This window comes from Callithrix jacchus, chromosome 10 (assembly GCF_049354715.1).
Source record: "Callithrix jacchus isolate 240 chromosome 10, calJac240_pri, whole genome shotgun sequence".
Taxonomy (NCBI): Eukaryota; Metazoa; Chordata; class Mammalia; order Primates; family Cebidae; genus Callithrix; species Callithrix jacchus.
Genome location: NC_133511.1, coordinates 81,174,261 through 81,186,380, shown reverse-complemented (window position 1 = coordinate 81,186,380; position 12,120 = coordinate 81,174,261).

Sequence of the window (12,120 nt, the reverse complement as noted above, 5' to 3'; positions counted from 1 at the left end):
GAATCGCCTCCCACCCCAGATAGATTCATCCTCTGGAATGAGAACACACACACACACACACACACACACACACACACACACAAGAAAACTACACCAAGAACAACAATGGAATCCCAAAGGGAATTGGATGAGCGTGAGAAAAAAACATAAAGAAAGCCAGTTTCATGAAGAACAAAGAATAAGAATCTATTGAGGAGCTGCTATGAAGAAGCAGTCTCTATGGTAGGCATTTACACATATATGATCTCATTGAACTTCAGTATCAACACTGTGAAGATATTGCTATTCCATGGTAGAAATGAGGAAGCTGAGGCTTTAAAAATTTGTATCTCAATGTCTGCTTGGCCTATGGTTCTAACCAGAGTAGGTAGATGGAGAAAAAATCCAGGTTAATAGACTCAAAATCTTATTCTGTTTCCAGGTCCATGTTAGGGTTCAGACCAATTAGTCCAAGTAGCCACAAAGAGATTAAGTAACTAACAATGACTTTGCAGGGATTCCTTGCTAGGTTCTAGGACTGACTCAGGCCTGGCTCCACTCTACAATCCTATGGGTCTTAGTGGAACTAACTCCTTGGTAATGCATAATATTCAGCCACACTCTCTGCATCTCTTCTTGTCCCTCGGTAGTGTAGCCCCCAGCCATGCCCTTTTTTCTGCCCTAAACAACTCACTCAAGGGAGTGTTGTTGTGTTCGTTGTTATAAAATATAGGCCAGGTGGCTGGGAGAAACTGGTAATAGGTCCTAAGACCTATTACCCTGGTGAACAACAAAAGCAATGTATAAGTCTTCCTTCTGAAACTCCCATCAGCTCAGAGCAGCTCCCTTCAATGTATATTCAACCACAAAGAAATCACTAAATGGCTCAAACTCAGCCACTTCTCCCTCACTGAAAGGACACATGCCAGGAAGAGTGACTGGGTAAGTGAATAAAATGTAGACCCAAGTTCAAATCCTGGTGAATTCAAACCCTTTGTGACACCAGGAAAAAATCATTTCACCTCTTTATGCTTAATTTTCTCAACTGGTAATGGGAATGTTAATAATACCTCCCTCAGGAGGTTATTTGGAGGCTCCAGTGAGACAAGATAGGAAAAATATCCAGGGGCACGGGCCTCAGAGTAAAGGCTCATTATTGGAGGTTGTTATCTGTATATTAAAGAATGATTGAGCTCTGCATTTGGAAGGAAAATAAAGTTAGGATTCTCTTTGGAAAGTTGCCTAAAGGGCTGCTATAGAAAAGCAGCCCTTTTCTACAGAAAATATAAGGGTGTTCAAATTATTTCTTTATTTCTTTGCAGAGAAATGGTGAATTGGAATAGCCTACCCCTTACAAACTGCCTAACCTTGGATGCTTATGTCATTGGGTTAGCCCGCTCAGGCTGCTATAACAAGTACACATTAACTGGGTAGCTTCTAAACCATGAAGATTTATTTCTTATGCTTCTGGAGGCTGAGAATTCCAAGATCAAGGCACAGGCAGATTTCATGTCTGGAATCCATCCTGTTTTATAAATGGTGCCCTCTCGCTGCCTCCTCACATGGCAGAAGGCAAAAGACAGATCTCTGGGACCCCTTTGAAAAGGACACTAATCCCATTCATGAAGGCAGAGCTCAGGATCAAGTTATCTCCCAAAGTCCCCACCTCTGAATACCATCACCTTAGAGGTTCGGGTTTTAACACACGAATTTGGAGAGGGGCATACAAACATTCAGACCACAATAGTCACATTTCTAGTCTCAATTTCCTAATTTGTAAAAACCTCACACAGAAACCAAACCAAACCAAACCTCACGGGATTCTTCATTAACTTTTTCATCCCCCAGTTTATTGTAATCCAAGCCACATCATCTCTCACCTCACTGGTGCTATATCAACAAGCATGCTGCTGAAGTCGGCTAACATTTTGTGGCAGTGAGACTTTCTCCATGAAAGAAGTTGTTCGTTGATTTGCATTCTGGAGGAAGCTTGCCCGCTGGTAACAAACAGCTCACAGAGCAGCATCAGCCCATACACCTCACTTTTGAGTGGTTTATTATACATTTAAAATGTCTCTATTGCATTTATTAATGGAGTTAGATTGTATGTTTGGTAAAGTATGTAATGTACACTAATCTTAAGCATACGATGTGATGAAATTTTACATACATACACACTGGTGTCACCATCATTTAGAAACAGACGTTTTCTAGCACCCCATAAGATTCCTTTGTGTCCCTTCCCAGTGAATACCAGCCCCCTCAAAGATAACCACTGTCCGGACTTCTGTCACCACAGATTAGTTTTATCTGTTCTTGAACTTAGTTAGTATAAATGAATTATACACTGTGTGCACTATTGTGTCTGGCTTCTTTTACTTAAGGTTAAGTCTATGATATTCATTCGTGTTGCTGCAGGTACAATAGATCAGTCTTTTTTTGAGTATCTAACTTTAATTGCTTCATTCCTCTGCTCCCTCTGTGCAGTCTATCCAGTCTCATTTCTTCTCCAGGAATATGGATGCATCCCCCAACTGAACACTCTACCTTCTTCTTGGAATGCTGTTCCTTTTTCCTCTTGCCTCACACAACTCCATTTTATTCTTTAGACCTCGGATCCAATCCCCCTTCCCTAAGGCAGGCTTTTCCCAACTCCCCCACCCTTGTCTGTGTTATGTTCTATATTATATTCTCTGGTTGTTCCCTCCACTGGTTACTCTCAGCTTTCTCCTTGACACTAGTTTCTCTCTATGAGCAGGATCCACAGTATATGCTTTGTACTCACCACTACATCCCCAGTGGCCATCATTATAGGCACTCAGATATTTCTTGAATAAATGAATAAGTGAGTAAAGTGCCCAGTTCAGTGCCTGGCCCACAAAAGATGCCAGTATGGCATTCTCTTCCCCTCCCAACATCGTGCTATTATGAAGTCCAAATGCTCCACACTCTGTTCTCTGCCTCAGTGATCCCCACTCTTTAGAGGAGGCCCTAGAATAAATCAAATCACTACTTATTTTCAGAATGTTTTCTGAAATATTTCCACCAAAGACATTCTCTTGAGGCTGAAGGAAGCTCTGGCTCATGCTTCATAATGGAGTGTGACATTTCTCTGAGTTTTCTTTATGGCTCTCCAGAAGGGATTCCTTTCAGAACCATTAAGAAGATTGTGGACAAGGATATATGCACAGGAAAAAAAGGACCAGGAGAAAATATAATAAAATGTTATCACTGGCTTCCTCAGGATGATGGGATAGTGTAAGATTTTTTTTCCTGTACTTTACTATAATTTCTAAATTTTCTCTATTAAATATGCATTTTTTAAGGAAAAGACACTTCTGTTATGTCTGAAGTGACACAGGAGGACATGTCAAGTTGCATTTTATCACTGATACATGCAGACATAATCCCACAACCTGGGAAAGTAAGCCCTGGTTGAACAACCTCGTGGGAGGCAAAGGAAGCTCACATGATTGAGGGTCACTCTTCTTCCCAGGAACAGGGGGACTATCTGTGAAAGAAAGTTCCTAAACCTCCAGAGAAAGAGAGAAGTCTCAGAGTCTCTGCAAATATTTGAGAACAATATTTTCTGGTCTCCACACTCAGGTTCTTTTGCTTTTACCAGACTAAACCCCCCTCACTTAAGCCAAATGGTTTGCATATGACCTTATTTCTATCACCCTTATCACCTGCATCTGGGCAGCTCCAAATGTCAACTATCTTTTTTAATATATGCTCCAATGAACCAAACACAACCAGACCTGATTTGACTGTGGGAGGCTGTGTTAAGGTCATCACCTCCTTTGTTTTGAACACTATACACTCATTAATATTATGATCTAGCTACTAGGGAGAGATTAAGAGCAGAAAGTCTCTACCCAGACTGCCCCATTCGACACCAGCTGTGTGATATTGACCAAGCTCTTTGACATCTCTGTGCCTCAGATTCTTCATTTATAATACAGTGACAATAATAGTACCGACCCCAGAGGGTGGCTAGGAGGATTAACAGGGTTCATCCATGCAATGCACTTAGAATAGCACCTGGCACAGGGACAAGGTTACACAAATGTTAACTGTTAGTATTAATGTGGCCAAACGGCATTGGTTTCATTGAGGCTTTTCTGTTTTGTTTTTGTAAGGAGTAAGGAGCTTAGCTGCAAAAACTCCCCATTGACTGATATTCAAATTAAAGTTAAAGCCCCCTCAGATCTTTACCTCCCCCCATCTAGAAATTGTGCAACTGATTTTTGAACCTAGAGGCAGAAAAACAAATTTGCATTTTTTTCCCAGAGAAATTCCAGCGGGAAAGTGAGAGACAAAGTGAGAGAGGGGCAGAGAAAGAACAGTGACAGAGCGAGGAGACAGAGACAGAGAAACGTAACAGATTGAAACTGCTAGCCTGCATCAGAAATGAGGGTCTCAGAAAAGCTGTTCATTTCCCAGCTGGATGTTGTTGTGTGGGTCTTTTTTTTCCCCCTTTTTCATTTGTGTTCACACTTCCCCCTCTTGTGGCTCATCAGAAAATCACAGGTGCTCCTTGCCTTTCAATGCATTTCAAAATTGGTGAACACTCAATGCTGGCAGTTGTGTCCAAGAAGGCAGGGTCAACCCCTACCTGAATTCCATGAAGGGGAAGGGACAAGATGGGGAGAGGGGGCCAGGTTGTATAGTAACCATCACCTTCTCCTTATCCAAGTCTCATGTGACCAGGAAAAGCCTTCTCTTCTCTTTCATTGATAAAGGGAAGAAGGGCTACAGAAATGACCCACAGTGCTAGGTCCTCTCAGGAACATTTTCCAAAAGGCTTTGGTAGGGGATGGATTCATTTAGGGTCAGGCCAGTAGGATAGAAAAATAATACAAACAAGTTCAAAGGAGAACTGTACCTGTCATTGCTCACATTACTCTCCTCCAAGCCAGTTCCATGCCTTTGCTCACACTATAACCTACACCAAAAGTGCCCATTCTTCAAGGAATACGGTAATTGCCATCCTTTCATGATACTTTTTGCCAATCTGTCCTCAGACCCTTACCCTAGTAGAAGCGTTTCTCTTCTCCCACTCCACAATATCGTATTATGACCCTAATGAGGCACGGGTGAAGTTTGCTTTCTATTAGAATTAACTGAGTTCTTGTCTTACCATCCCACAAGATAGTTAAGAGGAAAGGGAAGAGGCTGGGTTTCATACACCTTCAAAGACCCAGCCTCCAGCATAAGGAGAGGGGAAATGAGAGAGGAATGGGGGGAAGAAGGAGGAAGAGAAAAAGGAAGAGGAGAATATAGCAAATATAACAGTTGGTGAATCTATTAATAGTTACAGGGTATGTGAATATCCATCCGAACTTTCTATTTTTCTGTAGTTTTGAAATTTTTCAAAACAAATGTTGAAAGAAATGAAAAAAAGTATTTAATAAGGCTTGCAAGTTTAAAAATGAGATAAATGCCAGAGTAAGAAATAAAATCAGGACACAAATCAAAATTAGGTTTCTCAACCTCTGGAGACCACAAATTGTCTTTTAGGAGTTACAAACCTCGGGAACTTTTAAGTACAAGTTTTGTGTCAGTGCATTTTTCCAGGGAGAAAGCTTTTATCACTTTCATCAGATTTTCAAGGGGTTCGCCACACCCCTACGCCCCCACAAAAGTGTTAAAATAGTAGCCTAAAGAGAACTTGAAACAAAATGCTATTACCAGACATGAGGATCAATGGCCATAGAATGATAGGCTGATCAAATTTCAGAGACAACAAATACTTTGGTGATCATATAGCCCAGACCTCTACATCGAGATGGGGAAACTAGGCCCAAAGAGAGGTCAGGAAGTTTGACTCCAACAAATTGAACATGTTTCACTGGCTCATAAATGACAACCAGGCCCACAATGCTCTCCTTGTGCCATGGGGAATTCTCCCCCAAGAAAAGCCATCCTGAAAAATGTTATCAGACAATGGACATCTTGTCAGCCCTCACAGACAAGAACGTGCATTTTTGTTCCGAACCAGATGACCACATTCTTACAGGCTGATTGAATAAAAGGCTTTGTTGAAGGGGGTATGAGTGTCTCGATGGGACGAAGGACACTCTCAGCTGTAAGGTAGAAGGAGTAGGTCACTAACTAAGATTGATGGATGGTGCCAGCCCTGGCAGGCCAAGCACAATGCAGGGATGGCCAAGTGGGGGGAAAAAATTAGTTTGCAAGATTAGAATGTATTAACACAAGTCAGACAACTGTCATGTCACAGTTCTTCACTGTAATGCTGATTGGCAGGCAAGCGTTTCTGATTCTGATGGCCACGGAGGCGAGGCGTCTTCAATCTGTTTCGCATGACATCCTGCCACTGGAAAATCCCCCCTGCCGGAGAAGCCAGCTTTTCTTAGAAAACTGTGTCCCCTGGGTCTTGTTTAGCAGACCCCCAGGCCAAAGGTGCTTGGCAAGGTGGGAGAGGGCAGGGAGGATGTGGCAGCTGTCAAGAACTTCAGCTGAAGAAGAAAAGTAGGCATTCTGAGCTCAACGCAACAAGTACCTGAGGATCACTCACAAAACTGTTACCAGGATGACGATGGCAGGAAGGTGCAAGAGACATCATAAACCCTGCCTCGAGGAATGTTCAACCCCACTGGGAAGACTAGACCTACACATGTGGCCAAGTTCAATAACGATGCAAAGCAGGCCAGAGTCAGCAAGGCCATTCCTTGGCTGAGCACCATAGAGCTGGTTCTAATGAATGCTTACTGCTCTACTCACTCTTCTCTGGACCCAACAGGTGGTCAATAAATCAGCATGGTAATTTCATTACCATTCAAGCTAGAGGAGTTTGGAAGTAGTCACAACCCACTTACATCCAAGTCCTGGGTGGTGCTCTTTCTTCATTGGTTTCTATTCTTTGAAATTTTTAATGTGAGCCTTCTAAATTGATTTTGTTAAATATTGAATAAAAATAAAAAGAGTATTTGTAAAAATACTTGTATTAGTCCAGGTTGTTATACTGCAGTGATAACCCTGAAATGGCAGTGACTTGGCACAATGAACGTGGACTTCTCATCTCTGCAAAATCAGCGGCTGGCCGGGATACTTCTCAAGAGTTACTCTCCATGCAATGGCTCAGCAATTCTGACTGCTTTGATCCTGTGGCTCTCCCATCTCAACACAAGGCTATGGAAGAAGAGTTAACCGGAGGGTCATTCACCAACTTTTTTATGCTTTGGTCCAGAAGTAACACATGCATACACATCAATCCTGACTACAGCGTATTGGCTTGAAGCCATTCAATGGCCTTGCCTAACTTCAAGGAGGTAGAAACGGGGAGGAAACACATGAAGTGCCTCTGACACAATATTTGAGCATAGAGCAAACATCCTTGTACTCATCAACGAGTTTAAGAGAGAGAGAACATTATTATTACATGCTCTGTCTTCTCTTCTCAGAGGCCAGTTCTTTTCCTTATCCCTCAGATGTAAATATCTTCCTATATTTTGTATTTATCACTTCTTCATTTTTCTTTATAATTTCATTACACATTTTTGTATCCTTAAACAACATACTATTCCGTTTTGCATTTTTTAAATTTCATGTAAATAAAATCACACTGTATGCGTTTTGTGACTTTAATTCTCTCGCTCAGTCTTGTTTTATTAAGATTTAGTCAATTTTTCTGTACAAAATCAATTCATTAATTTTCATGGTTTTATAGATTTCCACTGAAGGAATATAACAAAATATTTATCCCATGTACTGTTGAACAGATGTGTGTGTTGTCCAGGTTTGGACGTTATAGCAGGTGCTGCTATATACATTCTTAAACTTGTCTCTTGATGGATTTGATGAAAAATTTCTCTAAAAAATTTCTCAGAAAGTTTTCTAAGATAGAATATTCAAGAATAAGTAAAAATGATGAGCAAGTAAATTGGTGAATATGTGAATCTGAACAAAGTTTTACTATTTTGAACAAAATAATAATGTCTTATGAGTAAAAAAAACAAAAAAAAACAAAAAAAAACAAGGAAAACAAGTATAAATATACCTAAACAATAATATTCTCTGGTAAGGACTGCTTGAAGACAGAAATGCTGAAGTTTTTGTAATGTTTGGAGGGTGGTAAATATAAAGCTTATCTTTTGACTTTGACAAATTAACCATGCATGCCACATTTCCAAGGTAAACCCCCCAAAAAAGAGAAGTAAAGAAAAAATACAACGAAGGAAAAAATGTCCAATTCAAATATAGTCAAGAGAGAAGAGATAAAGAAAGCATAAAATAAGGTGATATAAATGAATGGTTACAATAAATGTAAGTAGATTGGGCCAATTTAATGACAAGTATCATCAGACTGATTTTTAAAAATCAAATAGACAACTTTGAATAGGAGGTTCCTCCAACAAGTAGCACAGGGTTCCCAGGCACAGCTATTGGGGACTGAGATGTGACCCAAATGGGATATAACCTCAGTCTGTAAATCTCAGGCTCCCAGGACTTTGTTTTGAATATCACACTTATTTCTTGAAATAAATGGGGCTTACCTTGTTTGTCCCTGGACTGAAATAGTAGTTTCAGTGCTGCTGAACTCACTTTTACTTTCTTTCTTTCTTTCTTTTTTTGAGACAAAGTCTCACTCTGTCACCCAGGCTGGAATGCAGTGGCACAATCTCGGCTCACTGAAACCTCCGCCTCCTGGATTCAAGCAATTTTCTGTCTCAATCTCCCCAGTAGCTGGAAATGCAGGTGCCTACGACCACGCCCAGATAGTTTTTCTATTTTCTTTTTAGTAGAGATAGGGTTTCACCATCTTAACCAGGCTGGTCTTGAACTCCTGACCTTGTGCCACCCACCTCAGCCTCCCAAAGTGCTGGGATTACAGGCGTGAGCCACTGTGCAAGGCCGGATTCACTTTTTCTTTAAATGTTAGCTGCAACCCAGCTCTCAAACCATCTGTTTTTGTTGCAATTTATAAAGTTTTCTCATGAATGTAGTAAAGAAAAGCCATGCTCAAAATAACTAAAATATATGTTTAAATGGAGGTTGGAGATAAACAGATTTGCTATTGCGTTGACTATGGGTTATTTTTTAAAGGAAGAATTGAGTGCAGGTATTAATACAAGGCTTTTGGTCTGAGTAACTGGAGGGAGGGAATTGTCTCCATCTTAGATGAGGATGACCATACAAGTAAAGGACAAAACCCTCCCAGAGATGAAAAAGCATCCAGGCCATCAGCTACAAAGGACTTCCATCTCTTGAAAAGCATTTATATATAAGTCTTTGGTGAAGAATTGCAGAACAAGAAATTCAGGCTCTGGGAAATTTGAGGATAACTTGGCTCAAGGATGTGTGTGGTATAATCTCAGGGGGCACCATTTAACTATACCACATTGTGTAACACAGTGGCCCTGACCTGACCGATCCTATTTGGAAGAGTTGTTTAGAGAGCAGAGTGAACCTGTGCAGGAATTACCTGTAATTAAAAGCTTCCTTGGTGAAAAGTAAACTGCTCTGTACTAGAACCTGCCATGGTATCATGTCTGATATTGGCTTAGAAGCCAACCTAATCAATAATGTAAAAAATTGCTTCTTTGCTCCTGTAAAACCATAAATATTAGATTTATGGACAAAACATTGATTCCCATGGAGCTGAGCAATAAAGACTTGAACAGAGACAGACAAGAGCATATCATATAGGATGCTATTCAAAAGATGATCTCAATTATCTAGTTCAAACCATCTTCTTTACACATCATGTTCCTCCTCACCACTGCTATTGAAGAAATTTCCATGAGCGTCTGTGAGGAAAAGGAAACAAAATCCAAAAAAACATAAGGAATTCCAGTCAGCCATGGATGGAGAAAAAAAGCACCATATCATAGCCAAGGAAGGAAAAATGTCCTCCATAAAATGGTGAAGTTGAAAGTATTACACCATAAGTGCCTAAGGATGGTTGGGAGACCTTTGTCATTTAATTTCAGATTAGAAAAAGAGGCAATAGTATCTCAAAAAGAGTCTTGGAACATGTAGAAAAAGCCACGAAAGTCTCATAGCCATGACTAATTAAATATTTAGTAGGCTACTTTAATATATAATAAACAAAGATTTAATCAAAGTACCCATTCCAATCAGATAACAGTATTCTGAATGTCTGAGCACCTGGAAAGGGAACAGTATTACTATATTAATAAAACAATAACTATTAATGAAATAGATATACCTTTGAAAACAAAATTGTCGGCACACTGAATAGAGTAACATTGTTCGGCAAGCAATGACTGCTAGTTAATTGGATATTTTATTGTAAGGAATTCAGATTCAAATGAATGCAAAAATGTAAAAATTGCAGATTACCCTGTATTTCCCTGTATGAATAACAGATGTTACATTTTCTATACCAATTTGAAGTTGGTAATGTAGGTATTTAGGACAATTCTTACTTTCAAATGGAATTTTTAAAGAAACTAAAGCTATAAGAAAAACTGCTATAGTGTCCATATAGTCTTATGAAATTTCAGCCTTTATGACCACTGGTAAGGATTAGGTTGAGGTTATAGTACTGTTCTAAAAATGCTGTGACTCAGTAACTGAAACATAACATAGACTGATTCCAAATAATTAGGTAATCTGGGCAATCCTGATGTAAACAATAAATAGCTTGAAGTTTAAAGTACTTAATTTCTTGATTCCATTGCAAATTCTTTCTCAGCAGCATTTTTTCTTCCAGATAAGTGAAGGCAAACATATTTTATACATTAAGGAATTGCTGATGTCTCAAATTATTTGTTTCAAAATATTATTTTTCATTTTAGAGACTGTAACTTCTGCCATCTTGATTTTCAGATTCTTGAATCTAATTGTTTCCAGCATGAAAAGAGTTAATGATCCCTCACTGATCAAGAATCATATCTATTTAAATAGAACAGTCTGAGCCTATTTCATGGTCATCACCTAAAACATGTCAACTATGTCTTTATTATATGTTGAAAGATAACTGAAAAACAAGAAAGGAAAGAATTTTCTTAATTATTTTCTTATAGTCAGTGAATATCTGAATTTTTTAAATAATAGAAGGGCAATTTCTTCTTTGGGCCAAGATGTAGTAACAGAAACTAGACTTGATTCTCACCTGAAGCAATTAAAATCTTGGAAAAATATAAAAATCAATTGTTTTCAGACACTGGACATTATCAATGTGGGACAGTAAATTCTCTGAGAAAGAAAAAACAGATGAATTGAGACCTCTGATTTCCCATCTGATCACCTAATGAGTGTTTCCAGGCTACGATGCAAGGAGGTGAAATGCAGGCAGAGACTGGTGGTCCTCCTGAATTGAGGAGATGGTATTAGGAGTCCAAGAAGCCAAGGCAGCTGGAGTTGATAGGGCAGATTATCAGTGATAAGAGAGCTTCACAGAGAGAAGGCTCTAAAGATCGCCAAGTGTTTTCAAATAACTACATCCTAGCATAAAGTTCAAAGATATTTATAGGAAGACAAAATACCCAGTACCCCTAAAGCAAATTCACAATGTCTTGCATCCAATTAATAATAATCAGCCTTGCAAAGAAGCATGAAACTAGAGCCCATAATAAGAAAACTCCATCAACAGAAACAGGTCCTAAAATGGCTCAGAAGATTGAATTAGTATAGAACAACATTAAAATAGTTACTATAAATATATGCTTTATCTTCAAGAAGGTAGAGTATGCTAAGAAGGTGGAAGAAAACATGTGAAGACACTACGGATACATTTTTAAAAGACCCAAATTGAACAGGGAAAGGTATAGCCTACAAGGCTGAAGTGAGTGTATATTAGATAGCACTCACAGCAGACTAGATATTGCAGCAGAAAGTTTTAGTGAACTTGAACACACAGGAATATAAATCATTCAAAATAAAATAAAATTTTAACCAAAAATGGGAGGAAAATGAATAGTGAATGAGTGAGCTGTGGGAAATTTTCATTCAGCCCAATATGCATGTAATTGGAGTCCTTGAATGAGAGAAGAATGAGTGAATAAAAATAGTATTTAAAGAAATAATAGCCAAAATCTTTTAAAATTTGGTGAAAACAATAAATAGATCTAAAAAGCTGAAAGAATCCAAATTAAAATAATCAGTATAATAGGTTATAATATGCTATATTAAATAATATGCTATATTAGA